The 24,492-nt window shown below is 42.1% G+C and overlaps 1 protein-coding gene and 2 long non-coding RNA genes across 4 annotated transcripts in view; 2 read left to right on the forward strand and 1 right to left on the reverse strand.

The window, feature by feature from the left end:
- The window catches only part of LOC100453345 (phospholipid-transporting ATPase IB), a 534,685-nt gene that overhangs the window by 208,035 nt on the left and 302,158 nt on the right, over nt 1-24,492 (forward strand). The window lies entirely within an intron of this gene.
- Nucleotides 1-24,492, forward strand: part of LOC129049655 (uncharacterized) — a 60,884-nt gene that overhangs the window by 14,058 nt on the left and 22,334 nt on the right. The window lies entirely within an intron of this gene.
- LOC129049654 (uncharacterized) lies at nt 8,721-23,601 on the reverse strand. Its single transcript, XR_008512889.1, has 5 exons — nt 23,545-23,601; nt 13,770-13,891; nt 10,194-10,290; nt 9,186-9,278; nt 8,721-8,989 (listed from the first exon to the last, which is right to left on the reverse strand). It is a non-coding gene; the product is annotated as an uncharacterized LOC129049654 (long non-coding RNA).

Here is a 24,492-nt window from a genome sequence, read left to right on the forward strand (position 1 = left end):
TAGCATATAAAACAAAAACCAGCCAAAGGAACCCGCAAGGTAAATGTTATCATTATAAGGGAGGTAAAGGAAACAGCATCTGTCCCTGCTGTGGCAGGAACCAGAGCTAGGATGCTGGAGAGGTGCCTGCTCCCTGGGCCTTGCGGGGAAGTGGTTCTCACTCAGTGGCAAGCGGAGCTGACGGCTCAGCAAATGCTCTATTAATCCCACCTGAAGAGAAGAACAGTTCGGGAGGACTGGGCTAGGTCCCGATTTTAAATGTTTAATGCACATCTTAATCTTCCTTTTATTTGTTGTTGGACTGTCTGGACAGACTCTTGTGATTTTCCAGGTTTGTTGATCAATTAAAGTTGGAGAAGACACATGGTTTATCCCACCGCATGCCTTCTGATAGGGCATAGTATGTTGAAACATCCAGGGATAAGTTTATCTGATTGTGGGCTTAGCTGATGTAGGGGCTGAGGGTGCGGAAGGTACCTGCCTTTTGCAGCAGCCTGAACAAATAATTTAAAAACTCCGTTCCTTGCCTTTAGCTCCACTGGGCTCTCAGGCCCCACTGGAGAAGAACAGGGAAGAAACAGCTCTTTTCTGCAGCCACCTTCCTAGGCATTCCGTGGTTTTGCTGAAAGAGCAAAGGCTTCTGGAAACAGACCCATGTTCCCGATCCTGGCTCTGACACTGACGAGCTAAGGCCAGAGCCCTCTCTTATGTCTTAGTCTCCTTGTCTGTAAAATGAGGGCATGTACCTACTTCAGAGGTGTTAGGAGGAGTATATACACATGATGCCTTGTGTGGGTACAGTAGTGCCTAGCACAGTATTAGCTGTAGAATAAATGGGAATTCATAACCCCTCATTCCTGGATCAACCCCTGTAAGTCCACCCAAGAACACTGTGTGCCTGAATAAAAGGCAGGTAGGAGGAAGGCAGGGAGGAGAGTGCTTGGGTAAAAAGACACTGTGGTGAAGCATTCCTCTACTGGAGCCCCTCTCTCAGAATCCTAGACTCCTAAAACACCAGGCTTGGAAGTTTCTTTGGAGGTCTTTTATTCAACTGTTCACTTCATGCAGGGGATAACTTTCCAAAGTCCTTGCCAAATGTCATCCAATTTTCCCTGGAACATCTTCAAAATAGTGTAGTGGGTGCAGAAATAGTCTCCACCACTTCCTAACCCTAACCCTGGGCTAGTTCCTTAGCCTCTCCCTGCCTCAGTTCCCTCAACTGTAAAGTGAGAACAATGATAGTAGGATTACTCTAAGGACGAGTTAATACCTGTGCCTAAAGTGGTCTTTGGAAAGTGCAACCTCTCAAAAAAAATACCAACTTTAAACATGATTATTATTGCTATAACCTTTTCAGGGCCGAGGACAAAGCTATGGCTGGTTACACCCTGTAACCTCCCTGGCACCTCAGGGCAGCTTTGGTCCAGAAAAGGAAGCTCTCTCTGTCTTCATGAAATTTCCACTTGGGCATCCATTGATTATCCTTCTGTTCAGATTTTAATTTTTTTTTTTTTTTGGAGAGCTATCATCTCTTCCCTGGATCTCTTCCTCTTTCATACTTAGTGCTTTATACCCAAGAGAATATTATTGCATCGAATATGAAATTGTGGTTTTGGAGGTCAAAAACTGTCAGGTGTTTCATACGATTCAACCTGCACAGAAGCAGTGTCATCTTTGGGTCCCTGGAGTCACAATCACCACAGTTACTTTGGGCACCTGATTCCAGGTCCCTAAAGAAGATCTGAGAGGAGTGCCTAGAAATCTGCATTTCTAACAAGGTCTCCACTGACACAGTAGAAAGAACACCGGCCTGGGAACAGGAAACCCAAGTTTGAGGACCAGTCCTGTTTCTAGCTGGCCACATAATCTTGGGAAAGTCACTTCAGTCTCTAGGTCTCTGCTCTCTTTTATCGCCACAATAGGAATTGTGAGAAAGTGATCTCTAAGATTACCCCCAAGCCTGAATTTGTATGGTTTATAAAACACTTACTGGGTGCCTACTAGGAACTGAAGGTCACAAAAGATATAGTTCAAGCCTGCAAGGAGATTACTCTTGTTGGGAAGATTCAAACCAGATGAAGAGGCAGAGCAATACAACGTGGAAGATAATACAGTACGGTGGCATCAGTGATATCACCGTGGAGAAAACAGTTAACTGCAAATGTGTATTACTGCTATAGAAGCAGTGAAGTGAAGCCTCTGTGGATAGCATAAGCTTCCTGAGGGAAAGGGCAAATTTGAGCAGCGTCTTAGGTTGAGAGAAGGAAGAGTCAGCTTATCATCTTTTCTCTTTGATAGTCCCAGCACTGGCTCCTACAATTTCAGCAGTCTTTAAGGTACTACCTATGTTCATTTGCTCATTCATTCATTCATTCATTATCTATCCATGAACATATATTGGGTGCTTACATATGGTGAACAAGATCAAATTAGTCCCTACTCTTAGAGAGCTTAACATTGTAATGAAGGATATGACAAATATTAAACAGATTAAACAAAGTGATGTAATGCTATGAAGAGAATTAAAGCAGGATGAAATAGGAACTGTGGTTTCTTCGGTTTGGGGGTGATGGTCAGAAAAGATCTCTCAGAAGACTGAGAAGCTGTGACCTGAAAGTCAAGAAGAAGCCAAACAGGGCACGATCAGGGAAAGAATGCTTCAGGTAGAGGAAACTGCCAGTGCTGAGTATCTACGGTGGGAATTTACAGGAATGAAAGGAACGCAGGAGAAGAAGGGAGAAAGGCAGGAGAGGGTACAAGATATATCTGGTACAGTAGGCAGGGGTAAGATTGTAAAACGCTTCATAAACCAGAATAAGGATTTTATATTTTATGCTTAATTCTATGTGCAATAGGGAACCATTGAATGGCTTTAAGAAGAGGAACAACATGATTTGACTTAGGTTTTTGAGGGATCGCTCCATCTACAGAATGAAGAATGATTGTAAAGAGGGTGAGTGGAAATAGGAGGCCTGGAGGATGTTATTGCAGAATGGTCCAATGAGAGACAGTGATGGAGCAGACTAGTGAGGGAGCAGGTAGGGAACAGGCACAGGTGTTTAATCACTCAGGGTAGAGAGGGTGGGGGAGAGGCACACAAGGAGATAAGGGAAGGGCTCAATATTTAAAGCAAAGTTTCTTAAACATTTTTTCCTGCTCTAGTGGGAAAATCATGCACTAGCAAGAACAGTGTATCAATTCAATGGTGATTCTCAATGGGGGTTCTCCTGGAAGGTGTGACAGCATATTGTTGCTGGAGGAATGTGGGGGGCATGCCCTACGCATGCACCCCAGCAATTGCCACAAGGTTTATGTCATGACTATGACACAAATCCTAATTTTGAGAGAGGACCCAGGGTAGCTGCTCGAAATGATAGGAAACATTGACAAATCCCAGCCCACTTTGACTTATTGAAAGCTTGTTCCTTGCTATTTTGACCCCAAGTACATTTTGATTTCAGGTTTGTAAATAAAATTATTTGTATTAGAATAATAAAAACATTTTTTTTTGTTAAGATGATTTTATAGAGCAAATTCTAATAAGTAAATTTAATTCTTTGATCATTTTTTATCTGATGCACCTAAAAATTTCCAGCCAAAACTGGACCTGGTGGCTCATGCCTGCAATCTCAGCACTTTGGGAGGCTGAGGTGGGAGAATCTCTTGAGGCCAGGAGTTTGAGACTAGCCTGGGCAACATAGTGAGACCCCATGACTGCAAAAATTTTAAAAATTAGCTGGGTACAGTGGCATGAGCCTGTAGTCCCAGCTACTCAGAAGGCTGAGGTAGGAGGATTGCTTGAGTCCAGAAGTTGGAGGCTACAGTGAGCTATGATTGTGCCACTGCACTCCAGCTTGGGTGACAGAACAAGACCCTGTCTCTTAAAAAAAATTCAATCATTTTGGTTTTCATTTCCATTTTCATTATGAGAAATTCTATTCCATATAACCAGTTTTTTTTGGAAGAGTTTGAGAAGGATTAGTTCTTCAAATTTTTGGTAGAATTCAGTCATCACTCAAGGTATTTTTTTTTCCATAATGACGTTTTTAAGTTCAATTTCCTTAGGCTTGATTTTGCAAATTTAAATTTTTTCAGACATATGATTCTTTAGTAAGTTTTACTGATAATGATAATGAATATGTTTGAGGTTCACCCTCTCAACTCTCTGTGTCCAGTCAAAATTTGCAATGCCAACAACACAATAGTTTCTAGTCCCATGATCCACTGAGAAAAACACGGATTCTTTAAAAGGTAAAATACATATTCAACATGATGCTGCACTCTCTTCCCCTCCCCCCTCAAAGGCTGACAGTACTAATTCACTGCTGGCACTTCCCATGGATTGGGAGACAGCTGTAGCTGATATTGAGCTTAGAATCAGATGGTTCAGACATCGAACCATTTCTGCATCAGTTGGTAAACAGCTGTGGCCTGGTGGGCTCCTTTTGGACCTCCCTACGCTGACCCAGCAACTAAAGAGTTAACACCCAAACCATCAGGGCACCTGGAAGATCCCAGAAGAGTTGGGGTGAGGGTGAGGGTTGGGCAGGGCAGGGTTGGCCAGCACTGCAGCTGGCCATTTGTGCTGATTGGTGGATTGTTAACCGTTTTGAATATCACTCTGGGGAACAGTTTAAGAATCTTTCTCAGTACAAGGCTCCAGGCAGACATTACTGAATTGATCAAAGTTGGTAGTTTAGATGAAACCTATTTATCACCCCTGGATTAAGGTCTTATCTCCCTTAGGGATATTTGGTTATAAACAGTGTGCTCTGAAGGTTAAAGAACCTCCAGGGCTCCAGGAACTGGACTTCTACTGCTGTAACTTCAAGTACCCTCCTTGGACAGAACTGGGGGCTGAGGCCAAATCACAGTTCGTGATCTGGATTGGCCCTGACCTTTGAACATGAGATAGGGCAATCAATGGGGATAGGCACTAAAATGAACCCTAAGACCCTCCCCGCATTGCCAAGGCTTCTAGCACAACAGGGATGGCTTGTTCAGGCCTGCATTCAGTCTTGACATTCTGCAGTGTAGAAGCCAGGGGCGTCAATGGTTTCTCTGCTACATGTTTTCATTTTTGTAGAAATCACGTTGCCTATAGATGGCAAAACTAGCTTAGTATAAAAACAGCATGACTTGTGCCCTTAAAAATATTAAGTAAAAATAATTTGCCAGCCAGGTGCTGTGGCTCACTCCTGTAATCCCAGCATTTTGGGAGGCCGAGGTGGGTGGATCACCTGAAGTCAGGAGTTTGAGACCAGCCTGGCCAACCATGGCGAAACCCCGTCTCTATTTAAAATACAAAAAAATTAGCCAAGTGTGGTGGTGCATGCCTGTGATCCCAGCTACTTGGGAGGCTGAGGCAGGGGAGTTGCTTGAACCTGGGAGGTGGAGGTTGCAGTGAGCCGAGGTTGCGCCATTGCACTCCAGCCTGGGCAACAAGAGGGAAACTCTATCTAAAAAAAAAAATAATAATTCTCATAGTAATATATATTTTTCCTTTTTAGTAAGTGGCAAAGTACCCCTGATTTTGAAACATGTATGGTCATGATATCAAGAGTGACAACCTGGGCAAAAGAGAGCTATTGCAAAGAAGAAGGGCCTTTAGGGAAATGGAGCAGAAAGAGGAAGCAGTAAGATATTGTCTTTAGAGCCTACAACCATATATGGATTGGGTGGTCCAGAAGGAAGAATGTGGCAACCTTCCACAAGGGCTGTCGGCACTGCTGTGGTGGGATGGGCAGGAATGATTTCTCCCTCCAGGATCACTCTGTTTCCAATGAAAGACTTTTAGACTTGTCACAGCTCTTATTTTTTCAGTGAGGTGATTGAAGTCCAGAGGAATTAACTGACTTGTGCAAGACCACACAGCTAGCCCAAGATCCATTCAGAACCAAGAAAGAGAGTCCTGACAGTACATTCTAGTTACCTTAGACAACATGTCAGTGCAATTCATCAATTTCTTGATAATCCAGAAGTATCATTAGAAACACTAACCATATAACACTGTAATATGGGGCTGGGTGAGGATATAGATCTATTTGCTTCTACACTAAGTGGCCTCATTTAGTGCTATTTTGGGGTCTGCTCTTGGTACTTCCTAGGCTGTCTTTATCATCGTCAATCACCTACTGTGCCTGCTTCAAACAAATCTTCCAACATCTGCTTCCCCACACACTGTTGAAAGTACATTAGTAATTTAATTTTATGTAACACTTCTTCCAACTTGCTAGAAATCTTGCCAATGCAGTCTTGCCCGCTCCCCCTGAGGAGCCACTTTCTCTTCCGCATTCTCTGGACCTTCTGTATCCCTTGTGGACAATGCATTGTTCTAGGAGGAAGCCACCTACTGTTTTGCAAAGAGCAGGGCCCAAATCCTGTTACTAACAGTGTGGCTGTGGACAAAGTCCTTTGCCTCTCTGAGCCTGAGTTAACTCTTTGCGCTAACATGTGTCTTTCAGGGAGAGTGGGAGTCTTAAATGCCTGCATAGAGCTGTCTTTTAACAAATGCTAGTTTCCTGTCTTTGTTTAGAGGCATGCTCCACCTTCTGCCTTACATTGTGGTTGGTTCCAGGCATGTTTGTGCTCTTCAGTAGGATCCAGAATCCTTAGGTTGGTGACTATGTTTCCTAATTCGGGATCCCCCTGTGCCAGGCATAGGCTTGCTGCAGGCTCTCCATTAGTGCTTGTAAAGTAGATAATATTGTAAGTCATTAAGTTCTGGTCTGAGGCAGGTGTGTAATGGCCATGTACTCTCTTGCAGGCTCAAGGTTACAGGTCCTCGGGGCCTTTTTTCTTCTGTGTCCTGGGAGGCATAGTGACTGCAGCTCTGACCTCCATACAGGTGGACTTTTTTTTTTTTGAGACGGAGTCTCACTTTGTCACTCAGGCTGGAGTGCAGTGGCATGATCTCTGCTCACTGCAACCTCCGCCTCCCAGGTTCAAGTGATTCTCCTGCCTCAGCCTCCTGAGTAGCTAGGATTACGGGCGCACGCCAGCACACCCGGCTAATTTGTGTATTTTTAGTAGAGACAGGGTTCTCCATGTTGGCCAGGCTGGTCTCAAATTCCTGATCTTGTGACTCTCCTGCCTCAGCCTCCCAAAGCACTGGGATTACAGGCATGAGCCATCGCGCCTGGCCTGACATTTCTATAAATGATGATCCCTCTTTGGAAAGTAGCCTCTTTGCAGAAGGCCCTTCTCCCAAGAGGGAATAAGATTCAGGGAACCAACTTCAAAGCCCATGCAAAATGAGCCAGTCTGCTCCATCCCTGTGGGCACAGTCAATGGGGCAAGAGCCCCCAGGGCTGCATCTCCTTCCTTCCCAGGGAAGCCATAATTTTGAGTGACTTTCAGTGTTTCTTAGCATTTGGGCAGTCTCTTGATTCCTTTGCAGAAGGTTTTGTTGTCAGATCAAGAGCACCTGCTCCCTTTATGCCCAATTGGTTGTATTGATGCAGAGGGGGCAGGTGGAGGGAGAAAGAAGTGGTGAGAGAAGCCTTGAGAATGGAGATGAGGGTGCTCCCAGAGAGAGGGAAAAGTGGATAAAAGCCTGGCTGTGCTCCCTGCACCTAAGTTCCTTAAGATTCTTCCCTTCCTGACAACAAATCTTCTTTCTCCTTGAATCAATTGGGGTGGGCCTTGGTGCCTGTCAATAAATAGGCTCCAACTAACTTCTGTTTTAAATCCATTGGGGTCACATGGTAAGTTTTTTGAGAGTGGAACCACATTTCTGTTCTTATCTTCCCCTGAACACACAAGTAATGCTGGAGGCATAGTATTTGTTGATTTAATGAATAATGTGCCTGAGTAGCACTGCGCTGGGTGCAAGGAGAGTGTCTGCCCCCAGAAATTTCAAGAATTGCCAGAATATTGGAAGCAGAAAGGCTGGTCCTTTAAATATGTCATAAGCCCCATTTATGGTGTGTTCTGCAGCAGTTTTGCAAACACAGAAAAATCCATTTGAATCCAATATTCTCAGATTGCCCTGTTCATTTGGTAGTTAGAATATATTATCCTCATAGATTATTTGAGCTCCTGGTTTTTAGCCGTCTCTGAACCTCCTTCAGATCACTGCTAGTGAGACATTTGGGTAAAGTTGTAAATGCATTTGCTGTATCTTTTTGCCTAAGTATTTCCAGCAGGCTTTATGGAGCTTGTAAATATGAACTGATTTTCTTTTACATATGTGAGTCAGCCTTATTTTTGTCTAAAGTGGACTTTATGAACCTGCACGAATTAGAATAAACACTGAACCCAGTAATCAGTTCTATATTTAGTTCTTAATAGCTAGGCCGTGTGTGTGTGTGCGCGCTCACGCGCATGTATGCGCATACAGAATATTAAGAAAAAAATTAAAGGTGAGTGCTTCTGTGATGTGTGAAGCTGGTTAACCCATATATGTGGCCTGGAGAGAATTCCTGGTCAGGTAGAACTAGGGCCAATGGCTGAGGGATCTCTTTCTCTGCTGAAAGTCACTGTTTCTTTATTTGAATATAGGGGAAAATAATACTAAATCTCAGGATAAATGTGCAGATCAAAGGAAGCAGGGAATGTGGAAGGACCCTGCATAGTTACTAGGGTCTAGCTGGTATTCAGTAGACATGTAGCACTTACAGAATCTCAGCCCTGAATGGACTTTAAGGTTCTAAAAGGCTAAGGTACCTGTCTCCTGCTATGTCCCTGACAATTCCTACGAAGCCATGGACCAAATAAGTAATAGTAAAATAAGAGTTTATTACATTGAATGAAAGACAGTGTCTGCTTGAATGTTAATTTGATCAGAGTCCTGCCAGAGAATTCCCAGCCAAACAATGTTGTCTTGGTTCATCATAAGTAACAGAGCAGCAAGGTTGAGAGACAGCAGAAGGGTGGCATAGGATGAGTCTCCAAACCCAACTGCTTGGGTTGGTATCTCACTCAGGTATTTAAGAGTTGTGTGACCTTGGACATGTCAATTAGCCTCTCTGAGCTGTGGTCTCTTCACCTGTAAAGGGGATAGAATGGTAACACTAATGCCCCAGGGACAATATAGGTCTATAGAATATATATAAAATGCTTGGAACTGTGCCTGGTGCACAGTGTTTGTTGTTGTTGTTATTATTGTCATTACCATTTACTTATTATTGTTCTTAGTGGTTAAAAGTGTAGACTTTGGTTTGAGTCTTGGCGTTGCCACTTACCACTAACTTTGTCACCTTGGACAGTCTCTCAACTTTTCAAAGCCTCTATTTCCTCATCTGTTATTTGAGGATGTCTCTTACTTCCTGGGGTTACTGTGAGGATCAAATGAGACAATATGTGCAAAGCACTTAGCATGGTATCCATCACAGAGAAAGCACTTCATCGACGTTATCTGTTTTATGATCTTGAGAACACTATTCATTCATCAAATATTTCTGAAGCCTGTGCTGAGTGTAGGCTTGGTACCGGAATAAAATTTCTTCCTTCTTTAATGAGGAAATGTTCACATCTTTTCTGTTTGGGAGGAACATTTACTTCCTCTATCATAATCAAAAGCATTGTAATATTGTACAAAAATCTGGAGGAGGGTAAGGGGTGGGGAATCCCCTACAGGGATTTGGCTCTAGGAGTCACCACACTCATGAAGAAGCCCCAGCAACAAAGCATTTGCATACCCAGGACCTGGGACTGCAGCTGATGGACAAGTGGCCACAATCACCTCTGGGGTAGCCACCCATCCCAGTCTTTGAATGCCATCTGGCAATATTCTTAACTGTGCCCCCCTTTCCCCTGAAAACTGTCCTGGGCTAGATGTTAAATTATATGGTTCCTGATACTTGATTTCCTTAAGACAAACACTCCCCTCTAGCTCAAAGGAATGTGGCTGCAAGTGCCATTTGGCTACGTCTCGCATTTGGGAAGGGTGCCTGGCACCTTGTGGATTGAGAAGGCAAGGGGGCCTCTCTGGTGTTGTCAGGGGGTGTCACACAGGGAAGGCCAGGGAGAAAACTCTCCTTCCTTCTCCTGGAAAAGTTATAGGTGTTTATTTCTTTCTGTCTTTTTCCAGGTCATCACACTTTATAGAAACTTTGTCATCTTTGAAGACTCTGAAAGTGAGTGGCTATTTACTGAGAGAGAGCAGCACAGAGAGGCCAAATTAAAACAACAACAACCACCCCCGCCCCAGAAAACAAGCAACCAACCAGTGCCACAGAAAAAACTCTCACCTTAATTTCAATTCTGTTCTCCGTTGGTTGTGTGTTGTTGTTGATGGAGAAGTGTGTATCTGTCCCTGTGTTCTAACTTGTACAACTTTATGACAGCCTGGTGAGAGGGAGCATGGTACTATTGAGAGGAGGCATTGGTTGAATATTTTAGAGCTGTGTTCACTATAACTCATTAAAAAAACAATTAACTAGAAAGGGAAAGATAGAGATTTCCCAGGATTTCTACAATGCTGATGTGTTAATTTTATTAGCAGATCAAAAAATATATTTTTAGAAATAATGACTATCACAGTAAAACTTACACAGTGATTATTGCATGCCAGATTTTTAAAAAAAATTCTTCCTACATATTAACTTCTTTAATCCTAACAACCAGATTCTGGTTAAAAGATACTATCATTATCTCCAGTTTTCAGATATGGATACTGTGGCACAGAAATGTTGACTATTAATAACTTGCCCAAGATCAATGTCTGGCCAATGGTAGAGATTCTGCCCAAGAAGTCACGTGCTAGAGTCTAATTCTTTTTAGCCAAATTCCGTATCTCTTTCTAGACTTAAAGCCTGGGATAGGGAGATTGAGACACAGAAAGGTTAAGTAACTTGCTGAAGTCACACAGCTAAGAAGCAAGGGAGCAGGGAATCAAACTCAGCTCTTTCTAGGTCCAATGACTGTACCCTTAGGAGTTATTCATGTTTTTTCTCTTTCCTCATTGAGTTTCCTAAAAGATTATCATGAAGGCTCAGTGAGACAAGGTATGTGGGTATGTTTAGCAAACTATAAAGCACCATACAAGCTGTCGTTTGTAAATTAGATTCAAGAACTAGAGGGGAAACTGGAAGAACCTCACCTTGCATTTGAGGTGCAGAAGACAGACCCACACCCTTGCAGTGAGGAGATAAAACAGTAGAGATGCAAAGGAAAATCAGGTGGGATCTTAAAACCAGACAGAGTGGAAGAAGGGAACATTTATCTTTTAGTGCTAAATGTGCTAAGTGATAAAAGCAACAGACCCAGCACTTTGTTCTCTGTGACCACGGCTCAGAACCCAATGCTGTTAAAATGTCTTCAGCAACAACAGTAGCAACTTCATTTTAGCCAAAGACATTTTACCTCCTTCCTCTCACCGAACTTTCCTTTCTTCAAACAGTTTCCGAGCACTTCTCCAAGTGATTGGCTCTTTTCAGACACCTCTGCAGAAGGGTTTTAATTTGCATCACCATATGGAAATCTTCATCTTGAGCTACATGGCTCCTCTGGGCTGTAATAAGCCCACAGAATCGCACTTACTGATGATCTGAAAGTGGTACAAAGACTGACAGCTCTTCCCTCCCAATTTTAGCCCCTCTTTCCCAAAATACTGGCATCTGCCAAAGGCCCAGTTGTTTTCCATGGGGGCAAAATTGCCTGTCTCTCTCTTCAAGCTAACTTTAATTGTACATTCCTTTCATCTGTTCAAAATCTGATTTAAATATGAATTCCTAGAACAGAAATATCCAGCACTCAAAAGATTGTAACCTTGTTACAGTTTGTCCAGCTACACAGTGGTCATATTGTTCTCCTCTATTTGGTGATGTCCCGGCAAAAGAGACTAAATGACAACGTTTGGTAAAATAGCAACATTAATCACAGTGAAAGTGATTTATTATTAATCTACCATTCTGTGGCTGTCCCTTGGTTATTTGTGAATACGTATCAAGCCCAAACTTTGAAAATTTGATGATTGGTTTCTTGCAGTTTCATTATTTCTCCCTTCTCTATGAGTTTGATGTGTGTGGAAAGTTTCTCAAATACGTGTCCAGTAAATGAATCTTGGACTCAAAAACAGGCAGAGCAAGAAAAAAAGTCTGGTTATTAATTTAACAAATAGTTACTGAATGTCTTAACTGTCTTAGGTATAGCCCAATGTGCTGAGAGTATAGCAGTGAACAAGGACATAGTCTTTGTCCTCACAAACTTACATGCTAGTGGGGCAAAAGCCAATGAAAGAACAAGAAAAGACATATACATTTTATACATTGCAATAAATGCTTAGAATGAAAAAAGCAGGGGTATTGCAAAAGAAAATTATGGAGGAAAAACTTAGAGAATGCTCCATGATGACTCAACTCCAAAACTTAGTGTTGTGGATGAAAAAAAACGTCAGACATAACGCCCACGTGTTTGGCCAACCCACAGTTGAAGCAGGTGCTGCTTCTTCAACAATATGCTAGTAGATATAGCAGTAAAATATACCGTACTCTTGTAGTGAATTTTCTGAGAGAATTTGTCTTGAAGATATGTGATATGTATACAGTTAATATGTGTACAGAATACGTTCCTGGGAAAATGCTAAAAAACATTCTGGTACTCTTTTTTGGATTGCTATGGCCAGGATGCTGTGGAAGCATGGAGTTCTTCTCCCTTCTCCTAGACGCTAACTCCGAATTCTTACAGTGAAACTCATTTTCATGCATTGGGTAGATAAGTCCCCTAAACTTGCGATCTGATGCCTCTTAGACTCAATATCCAGGAGAAGAAATATCCATAGATGTAGAAAAGTAGGATAGCATGCTCCTGACAAAGTAGGAAGAAGTGCTCCATCACTTTCCTCAGCAGGTACACTAGCTCAGTGACTAGTCTCAATTCACTAGTGAAGACTCACCCACAATTTCCCTACGTTTCCTGTTTCTGCTCATGATTCTCTTTCCATGAGGGAATCCCTAAGGATGGAGCTCACTTCTATTATCTTTGTGGTTTGGTCTTATTTTGCAGGTGGTAGTTTCTAGCAGCTTGTTACAAAACTTTGAGGTGTCATCCCTGAACTGACTCAGGTGCCACAAACCCCTCATAAATCCCATGTTGTATTGTCAGAGTGCTTATCACACAAGAGCAATGGTTATTCTCTTACATAAAACCCCATCAAGGGTCTCCTATAACTTGTTATACTAAGATCAAGCTAGATATAACAAGAGTTTCAATTTTCTACTGCTCTGTAACAAACTATCCTAAAACTCAGTAACTTAAAATAATGATTTATTATTATATCTCATGATTCTGGAATTGATGGGCTCAGCTGGGTTGTTCTTGTTTGTAATCCTTTATATGGGTCCACCCAGAAGTTGTCATCTGAAAGCTTCTTCACTCACACGTCTGGTGCCTGGACTAGGATGGCTGGATCATCTGGGGCTGGTCAGACATCAGTTACTTTATGCAGCACCTCTATGTGGCTAGCATAGGCATCCTCATAGCATGGTGGTCATAGTGTAGGCAGGCTTCTAATATGGCCACTGGCTGCATCAGAATTGGTGTTGCCAGTGAATATGGAATATGGAATATGGAAGCTGCCAGTCTCTTAAGGCCTGGGCCTGGAAACTGGCATAAGGTCACTTGTGTCACAGTCTGTTGATCAGAGACCATTCACATTCAAAGGGAGGGGATATATATTCTCACCTTTTAAGGGAATGAGTGTCAAAGAATTTGTGGCCATCGTCAATCTGTCACAAACCTATTGCTCCTTTTATACGAGAGCCTTTAATGCATATGAAGAAAGCAAATGTAGACCATTATATTTTTTCTTTACAGGCCATACTCACCAGTTCCTTTAACCTTCAGATCCTTCACATCCTTGCCAACTCCCATATGCGTTCCAAATTGTCAAAGTCCCATGTAAAACATGGTTTTCAGGTCTTGATTCATTATCCCTGATGTAGTTGTTCTAGTACAGAGGAATGAACTGATCAACATCTCTTTTCTGGAAAATATAATTCTATGTATGCAGCCTAAGTTTGCATTTCTTTTGTTTTTATTAGCTATGTTATAGTTTTGATCCATATCAAGCTAAAATGACATTTTAATTATAAAAAGTAATTGCAGCAAACATGTAAAATATGAAACAACACAAAGAAAAATAAGATCATCTGTATTCTCACCACTGAGAATTAACCACTGCTACCTCTCTGGCCTTTTTTCCTATTAATATCTGTGCATAAGTGTGTGTATTCTGTGCCCTGGTTGTTATCCACTTAACAAAATAGTATGGGCATTTTCCTCACATGAGTAAATCTACATTGTCCTCTGTAGTGGCGGCATTATATCATATTTTGCGGTCAAGTGAAACACTTACATCTTTTTTGGTTGAAATGCAGTTAATCCAGATTGTCTTCATTCTGTACTTGTGTAGTTTTAAAAATTAACCTAAATGTATGACTTTACCTTTTTTTTTGTTAAAAATTATATTGTTGCTTTTAAGGTAAATTATTACAGCCGGTTATAACCTTTTAAGTTCTGATTTTATCAACAAAGCTTTCCCAGATTTATGTAATTTAAAAATCAGTAAGTATTATAATCACTGCTATATAATTAAAAATAGGATAGAGCCTCCTAGCATTTCCCTGGAGACTGCCCTCCAAGTTTCATTACTCCATTGATCAAACACTCTTTGGCTCTGATCAATTAATCATCTGAGTAGTACTATCATGTGACTTGTTTCTCCATTTGAAAACGAGAATTTTCAACACTAGGAGAAAAGACTGCCAACCATTTTGCCATTTGAATACATTCTATCTGTCACGTTCCCTTTTATGTCCATCTCATAATTTTATTAAAGAAAACAGATTGGAGTGGTTTGTCCTAACTTCTTTTTGGATCCATGCTGTTGTCTTTTTCTATTGTGTTTAACAACCAACAGTTTAATTTTTCAATGATTAAATATATATCCTTGGACTATAGATAACAAAACCTATTTTTAAAAATCCAGATGCATTTCCAATTACCCATAATCCTTCAAAGTGTACCCCCTGTGGCTTGACATTCTCATCCTTAAGTCCTTTAAGTTCACTTCAATGTGGCTCAGTCAAGCGATTTGGACTCACTCAAAGCAGTGATGAGCTTTCTTCTATCTTATTTATCTCAGATTTCTGAACCCTGCAAAAACATTTGTTCTACCCTCTTTGTATGAAGGTTATTTTCACTGAAAGGGTCAAGGCAAAATAGAAGTTGAAGAAGTAGAGTAGTTGTGTTTTCTCTCTATCTCCTGTTCCTATTACACCCTCTGCTTCAAGTAATGGATCCATTTTTTTCCCTCTCTATACTACCTGAGAGCTCACACATCTTGAGATTCTCCAGAGTGACTAACATCTTGCCTTACTTGTTATAGGTGTATTAGAACTCTTTTTGTTGCAAGGGACAGAAATCCAACTCAAACTTGCTGAAACCAGAAAACCTTTTAGAAACAGAAGTATACAGCAACTTGATTCAATATCAGACAAGCTTTCAATCCAGCTAGCTGTAGAGATGCAAATAACACCATCAGGACTTGGATTCTCTCTCTCCATCTCTCTAAAGTGCATCTCCCTCTGATTTCACTTGGAGAAAGTCTCCCTCCACATAGGAGCTCCAGAATTATATCTTCACAGTGCCAAGCCCTGGGAAAAACAAAATTATTCTTACTTGGTTGCCCAAGCACAAGTCCCAGGGTCAGCTCTATTTGACTCCATTGGCTTGAATTATGTCATGTGGCCATTCCTGAGCCAATCACCATGACCCTGAGCTTGTTACTCTCTGATTGGCCTGACCTTGGTCACTTGCCTACCATAGTGCTTGGGCTACAATGAACTCCACAATAAAGAATAGTGAGAGAGTGAACTGGATGAACAACAAAGAGGAACTGGATGGACAACAGAAACTGCCTACTGTGAACTAGGACCATGGAGGAGATGCCAATCAAAGCAGAAATAAGGGGAGAAATTCCCTGACTGCTGTCTCTTAGTCCTCCAATCTCCCAATATTGCCTCTCATTGGCTAGTCCAGAAGGCAGCTGGCAAGAAGTCTGGAAAATGTCATATTCAGGACAAAAGAGAGGAATGTATCTGACACCAAGGAGGCAAATGAATGACACCCTCCTTGTAGCAAGAAATAAAGATTGAGATTACTTTCCCATGGAAAATTAACAGCTTCATCTTGATCCTTTTCTTTGCTATAGTAGAAGAATTTGAAGCCTTTCTGCTATTGAGGAAACGGAGGCTCAGTTTTCCAGATTTTGGCCATAGGTCCTAGAGGCTACTGAGACAGCCAGGTGGGAGGGGGTCCCCAGAGAAACTCCAGCCAGCTTGTGCACTGCGATGGAGCCTCAGGAAGTTCGCAGCTTGCAGCAGGAAGGAGCCTGGCTGCTCCTCTTCCTGTGTGGAACCTGGGATTAGAACAGCTGACAGGAAGTGCTCTAGCAGGGACTCTGGCCTAGTGAGAGTCCTTGTTTCCCCCTTTCTTCCTTTTCACTCAATAAAGCCCTGTCTTACTCACCATTCAAATTGTCTGCAAGCCTGAATTTTCATGGCTGTGGGACAAAGAACCCTATTTTTAGCTGAACTAAGGAAAAGTCCTGCAACATTTTTGGCACCCAATGTGGGACTCGAGAAGCGGTGAGTGAAATGGGGACTCAAAACCTCTCACTGTTGCTTCTAAACCTTTTCATCCTCAGACTTCTGAACGTGAGGGAACCATGCCCCCACCCCCTGTCATTCCTGGGCCTTTTCATGGCCTTTTCCTTCCTTTTTCAGGAGCTAACCAGCAAGCAGCAGCTCCCCGCCACTTCCCACTCCCTGCCAGTGCAGGGACACATGGCCCAAGGGTCCCACACAGTTGGCTGGCTGGTTCCCAGCCACAAGCTGCCAGAGCCTACCCCTTCCCCAGTCAACAGGTTTTACTCCATCAGACAGTAATTAAGCTTAAACTTTTCTCCCTGGTGGAGGAACCTGTTGCATAAGTATAAGAGGTTCTTCCCCAGGCATTTTTAAACTGTTTCTTTTCTTTCCTCTTTTCCACCCTGTCGGCAGTTAACTTTTAGATTTTTTTTTAGGAGATGTTTTACTGGCCAGCTCTCATCAACTATCACTGTGTGTAGTCTCTGCAAAGTTTTGGTTGTGAAATCAAGCCTCCATCTTGTTTTACATCCTGAGGGCATGGCTTGTAATTCCTGTGGCAAGGCTTTGTTTAGCAATTCTGCCTTAGGGAATAAGTTTCTTTCTGGTTCGATATCTGCATGTTTTCCTAGCTCTGTCTCTTAAGGGAACCCACCCAGTGACTGGGTTTTCTTCTGCCTGACTGTGTATGTACTGTGTGTGATGTCTGTGAAAAGAGCTTTAATAATTTGGCCTAAAGGAAAAAAAGTGCTTGGATCTAATATTTTTTAAAGGGAATATAAAATATGTGGTACCTTTCAGTTCATGTGACTTTAAATTTTGAGAAATAAAAGCAGCACTAAAGACTATCGGTAAAACGCAGGTCAGATGCAAGGTTTTGAGGTTACAAACTGCTTTTTGGGTTTTGAGAACTATTTGACTTGTGGACTTCACAGATGGTAAGGCTTGGGGACATATGGAATTAACCATGCCCTTAACTAAGAAGGCAAACCTTGGCTGCAGTTAGCACACAATTAAAGCAACTTACCAAGTTTTACCTCAAAGTTAAAAATTGCTAGGAGTTAATTAAAACTACTAGAAATAGATTTACATGCAAGGTGTGTAAGAGCAGTAAAATGTGTTTTTTAGTAAACAGTTATAAGAAGGCATGGAAATGTAAACTATTGCCTAGGGTTAAAGGATTGTTTTGAGTTAAATTAGGAAAAAGCTGAAGGTTCAAAGAAGTAGTGGAAGAATTGTGGAAATTAATCTTACGGAAGAGGTTCTCTGTGTGAAGATATTGACTAAATTCAAAAAGGGCTATTATATGGTTTTTCTGTTAATTGAACATTAAAGTAAACGCATAATGAGGTTTTCTTAAGGTGCTAACCTGCTCTTTGGCAAAATTTGTAAAGGGTTATAAAAGGTTTTTTCTTCTTTAAAATTTCTGAGTCATCATTTTGGCAAAATAAATAACTTATGGTAATCTGTAATTCTATTTCATAATATCAAGTGTTTTAAACTTCAAAGATATTTAACAGGCTTCCCCAAATCAAACTTCAGTTTCAAAATTGTCTTTCCTGATGCCTGGCTGTTTGGATGTTTCAGAGGGCCCCTGAAACATTCAGAAAAAAGAGGTAAACAGGATTATTTGACATGTTTAGGTACACGGGATTGCCAAAATGATGCTCAATCTTCTTTAGGCTGTATTTTTGTGAGTAAGGCTAATATATGTTCCAAAATTTTATGGGATTTAAAAAATTCTAATGTCCAAAGTATGTGCTGTCAATCATAATTAAGGTTGTTATGTTAAGTTATTGTAAACCATGGAGATAACCAAACTTCTTTGTCAATTGTGTTTCTAACTGTAACTACCCTGGACATTTTGCTATTCATATACAATTGTTGTCTTGTTTTAATCCTTTTTGAAGATGGTTTATAATGAGCTATAGAACTTTAACAGGTGCTGTCAAGTACAGGCTTCTGATAACTTTAGAGATTGTAACATTGGAATAAAGGAAAATGTACAGGCCTCATAAAGAGCTGAAATGTTCACAAATATCAAGCAAAACAAGATTTAACTAAATGGACTGAACTCAGGAAGCTGAAGCAAATCTTTTTGACTTTTGCTTAGAATATTGCTGATCCTTGTTTTGTTTTTCAGAGTCAAAGAAACCTATTTTGAATTATTTATGGCCTTTAATAAGTAATGTATATACACTCCTGCAATTAAAATTTGGAGCATCTTTCTTTCTCTCTTCCTGGTTTCTCTAGAATTTGGAAACTATTTGTGAGTATTCTTATGGCAATGTAGTTGTTTGCCTCAGTGCAATAAGAATCCATTTTTCTTTTGCAACAGAACACAGTTGGAGAAAGTGGTTATTTTGCCAAGGCTTTTACTGGAAGGGTATGCTTCCCTTTAAGGAGTCAAGCTTGACTTTCAGAGCTGATAAAAGCCCTGTGGGGAAATTGACCTCATACTCTTGCCTACAGAGTCCCTGTACAGGGTTCCTGACCTGTGAGCTGTAAAGAATGTCACTTTCTAACAGGTCTAGGAGCTCCAATTTTATCTTGGGACCTTAAGAGAAGAGAAACACCCACTCATAGGTGTTTGAGGATGCAAACCCATGGTTGGGCTCAGCTTTAAAAGGTCTTATCTGAGATTCCTTGTGGAACAAATTTCCATTAAAGCCAATCCAAAAGGCCTATGTAGAAATAATTGTTCTTGCTGCACTTTATTCAAATAATCAGGCCAAGTATAAGACTAATGTCTATTTTTCAAACCACTCAGTTCTATGATGATTTGTGTTTTTAACAAACATGAGGACTGTAGAGAGAGAAATTATGTTCCAAAACTTACCACACATTTGTCATTAAATCCTAAACTAATTAGTTGTTTGTAAGTTTTCACCTACATTTTAGCCTAACCCTGCTTGTCCTGTGAACCAACCAGCAATCCCTGGCTGCAGCTCAAAAATAACAAAAAGGATGGGTAATGCAAAAATCTGGGTCAATATTCTAGTTCTGAGCAATTATCATGCAAATCCTGCCAGGTGATGGGAATAAATAGGATACCCATCACTCGGAGGTTTCCTTTTTCGGAAAGTAAGACCAAGGGAGCTAATCAAAGCCAAGCACCATGCACCCAAATCTTAGCAAGCATAACTATAGCCACCAATTATCTGGGTATATCACAAGGCATCCTTTCCTCTCCCTTGTTGGAGGAGGACTCACTTCCACAGTTTCACCTTCGCATTTGGCTTATGACAAGGAGTCCACGCAACCCCCTTAGAGGCACATTTTTGTCCCAAACTTAATTCCAAGCTTCGGGTCAAAACCCTAGGAAGGATAACTGGATCTAAGGGATCCAGAGGCAGATGACAACAGAGGTTAAAAGGCACAGTGCAGGTGAGTGTGGCTGATTGCTGCCGATTAAGCCAAGCCCAAGCTTCCTGCTTCATGGCTAAAGGCCATGTTAATATCCATGGCATAAATGAGGTCTAGGGAACTCCAAGGCTACTGACAGTAGGCGGGATAGAGGCACAGGTGAGAGCCAATAATTCCTATTCTCAAGGCCCTCCCTGCTTCATGAGTGCAAGCCACTTTAGCACTCATGACGGGACCAGCCAAGGTCACCAGGACTCAGGGATGCAAAGATGGGAGAGTGAAAGAGGATGCTCTTTCCTCTCTCCCTCATGTACCCTGGGTATCTGCTAGGAGTATCTGCTAGGGAGAAAAGGAAACCAGGGACGCCTGCCCCCCTCTTTCTAGATAGGTAGCCATTCATCTTCAGTCTGTACCCCTTTAGAATGCATCCTGAACCCCTGGGGCTCCTTTGAAAAAATACCCTTTTTCCCCTCTCTCTTCCTCTGTCCTCTCTTCACAGATAGGTAATTGTGTCTCTATACTATGGGACACTCCCCTCAGATGCATCCTCCAAATTGGAAAGAGTTAATTTTCCAAACCTTAAACTGATTGGCTTAGGATTTGGCTCAGAGGAAGGGAATCTGGAAGCCCAACATTCCAGCAAAAGGGTAAAGTTTTTTTTGACAGTCAGGCTTTTGGCTGCCCTCTCCCTGTGCAAACTGGTAAAAGGCCTCAGAATTTTTGAGCTGTCTTTACCCTGCTCCTTGTTTCATTTTGATACATGTGTTCTAATAACCTGGTTTGTCTGTCCTTGCCTTCAGGCCATCAAACTCTGAACAGTCATGCAACTGGAGCCTCTGATGATGGCCCCTTCTGCTGGGAACCCTTAGATAGGCCTCTAGGGAAGCTCTGACTGCCATTTCCCCAAAACAGAGCCCTCTATCAGCAGGAAGCAGTTAAGATTGGACTTCATCCTTATCCTTAATCTAACAGCAGTTAGATGTACTTCTTTAGGGTGGGTAATGAGACAGCCAGGTGGGAGGGGGTCCCCAGAGAAACTCCAGCCAGCCTGAGCACTGGGGTGGAGCTTCACGAAGTTTATGCTGTTTGCAGTGGGAAGGAGCATAGCCCCTCCTCTTCCTGTGTGGAACCTGGGATTTGAAAGGCTGGTGGGAAGTGCTCTAGCAGGGTCTCTGGCCTAGTGAGAGTCCCTGTTTCCCCGTTTCTTCCTTTTCACCTAGTAAAACCCTGTCTTACTCACCATTCAAATTGTCTGAGAGCCTGAATTTTCACGGCTGTGGGACAAAGAACCCTGTCTTTAGCTGAACTAAGGAAAAGTCCTGCAACACTACTGGTGGTCCAGGAGTGACTGTTTTGTTTCTTAGAGCATGGAAAGGTCTGAGGGGTCCTGAAGGAAAGGTCAAGCCAGCTGTGGTGATGGAGGTCTACTTGGGGTGCTCAGGGAAGGGGCATTTTATCTTCTAAAACAGAAGTGCAAGTCTTGACTTGGTTCCTGAGTGTGAATAGTGTGAGTTATATAGTGGGTTCAGGTAACGAGGGGGAACAGAATTGTCTTTTTTATTTTTGAGTGCAGTATAGCAAGAGTCTGAACAGTGAAAGAATCCTGTAATTCAACATTTCAATAGCTGGCATCACCAAACTGGTATGTTTTAATTGAGTGTCAGCTCTGCTCATAATCCTCCTTCTCCAGGAATTCTTCAGACATTTTGGCGACCCACAGACATTCTACTAGATCCAAGGCTGCTCTGTGAAATCACTTGTGTTGGGATTATTTACTGAGAGTTCAATTTGTGCTTCATGTTGTAGTTATATCTTACCACAGAGCATCCAAAAACCTCTTTCAAGAACACATAGCCAACTCTTTGAGTTCCTTTGCCTCAGGAACTTTTGTGTTGCCAAAATAAAGCAGACTCTTGTATTGGAAAGCCCAGGCTCTCTGAAAGGGGAATGTTAGAGGTGCCTCACAAGCAGCCCAGGGCTGAAAGCAGAAAAGAGATGTGTCTGGTTTGGTCTTGAACAGTATTAGTCAGTACAGAGTTTAAGTCTAAATGTTGCTAACATTTAAAAATGAAGACATTCGACAAATAAACCCAGATTTCAGGGTTTTACCAGAAAATTGAATGCTTAGTCAATACTGGTTCCACATTGCAGTGCCAACAATGGTGTTGTCCCCTTTAGAAAGCATGCATTTGGCCAGGCGTGGTGGCTCACACCTGTAATTCCAACACTTTGGGAGGATGAGACCGGCAGATCACGAGGTCAGGAGTTCAAGACCAGCCTGACCAATATGGTGAAACCCCATCTCTACTAAAAATACAAAAATTAGCCGGGCATGGTGGCGTGCACCTGTAGTCCCAGCTACTTGGGAGGCTGAGGCAGGAGAACCACTTGAACCCAGGAGGCAGAGGTTGCAGTGAGCTGAGATTGCGCCACTGCACTCAGCCTGGACAACAGAGCAAGACTCAAAAAAAAAAAAAAAAAAAGCATGCATTTCTGGTTAGCCACAGTCTTTACCACTCTCTCTTGTCTTGCTGACCCAGACTTGAGAGTCAGTTGCCATTTAATCATGTTGTCCAGTGGGCAGGTGCTGCTCATTGGCACCACCTGCTGGGCATCTTAGGTATTTAAGTTTCTGACTCAGGCTAGACGCAGCTAGGGAGAAAATAGCCACTATTTTTCTACAAGCCACTGATTTTTGTGGGCCCTGTGAGGGGAAGAGTCCAACTCCCCACTTTGGTACTTCTGTGAGGTGACTTGTGGATGACTGGGAGACCAGATACTGCGCTCTTGGTTGTTGTGATAGAAGATCTCTGGGCTCAAGCCTGGATCGTCTCCCTCAAAGGACCAGACTAGCTTAGACCAGGATCACTCAGCTGTAATAAATGAAGACAGAAGACATGGGGATTTCTCTCTAAAAATTTAGGGTGTGCAAGAACCCTAGTGCTTTTGAACAGCATTAGAAGGCAGGCTTATAGGATTATAGAACTGAATATCCCTCCTGCAATGTGGGAGAGAGTTCAGAGAAAAGTATTGATTAAGAGACATAATATTAATATACAGACACAGTTATATAATAGCTGGAAAGATGTTTGGCTGTGCCTTCAGCTATTAGTCACAGTTCTTCTGGGAAACAGAACCAACAGAATCAGTCAATCTATCTAGGTATCTGTGTCTATCTATCTACCTATCTGTCTATCTATCTATCCATCCATCCATCCAGTCTTTCTGTCTAGAGAGATGCCGGAGACCTGGGAGAGACAATGAATAACTACTGTCTGAGTCTGAGTTGGAGCTAGAGTCTACAGCCAAAAGCAGAAGACCCATGTCCTATCTCAAAGACCATTAGGCATAGAGAGCGAATTCTTTCTTACTCAGCCTTTTGTTATATTCAGGCCTTCAATGAATTGAATGAGGCCCACCTACTTTGGGGAAGAAACTGCTTTACTCAGTCTACTGATTTAAATGTTAATCTCATCCAGAAACACTCTCACAGACACACCCAGAATAATGCTTCACCACATATCTTGGGCTCCCTGTGGCCCAGTCAAGTTGACATATGAAATTAACCATCACTCCTCATGCCTACCTATAGCAAGAGCTGGGATGAATCCCATCCTCCCATCTGAAGGGCTGGCTGCATGTGTTTGCTTATGTGCTGTCACCAAGGAACAGTTTCTCTTTGTTTTGTCATCGTATGAAGCTGCATGTCTGAAATGATCTGATGATGATTTTTCAAAAAGCCTTCAGTACAGAGCTGCTTTTTTTGTTGTTGTTGTTTTTATGTTTGTTAAGAGCAGATGCTCTAATAGCCTGTCTCTTATTGCATGGGAAAGTACAAAGGAAGTGATGGAGCCACCATATATTTCCAAATTTCTGCTGACATTCCTGGGGGATGCTGCAGTAACTCCTAAGGCTGCCTTTATTTTATCTGCATAGCCCAGCCCATGCACTACCTTCAGAGTTATTTTCCCAGATCCTGAGCCTAATCATGCTTCACTCATTTATAGTCTATCTCTGGGTCCCATGCCTTCCTCTGGAGCCTGGACTCTTTGACAGGGCATTCTGGCATTCGAGACTCTTCCTGCATTGCCAGCTTCATCTCTCCATCACCATGTGCTCTGTCCAATTTCCCAAATATTCTGTTCCCTGCTTCTTTCCAGGTCTCTGTTTACCCTGCTCCTCCAGCCTGAGTTCCTTTTCTTTTTCTGTTCTGCTTGTTGAACTCCTGCCAAACTCCGATTTTGACATCAAAGCCCACCTTGAATGCTGCTTGTCTCTAAAGCCATCACTGGCATTTCCAGTAGGTATTGCAGTACTTTGGATCTCTATCCTAGCACCTTCCCTGAATTACTGTGTGCATGCTCCACTTCCCCGACTAGAACCAATACTTCTCAAGGGCCACAGAGCCATCCCCTACAAGAGAATTTGGACAAGAGGAAAATGAGGTGAATCTTCTCAGTGTTAAATTATCAAATCAACCCAATAGGCCAGAAAAGTCATATACAAAGACCACTTAAGTAGTCAGAATAATTCT

The sequence above is a fragment of the Pongo abelii genome, chromosome 14, assembly GCF_028885655.2.
Source record: "Pongo abelii isolate AG06213 chromosome 14, NHGRI_mPonAbe1-v2.0_pri, whole genome shotgun sequence".
Taxonomy (NCBI): domain Eukaryota; kingdom Metazoa; phylum Chordata; class Mammalia; order Primates; family Hominidae; genus Pongo; species Pongo abelii.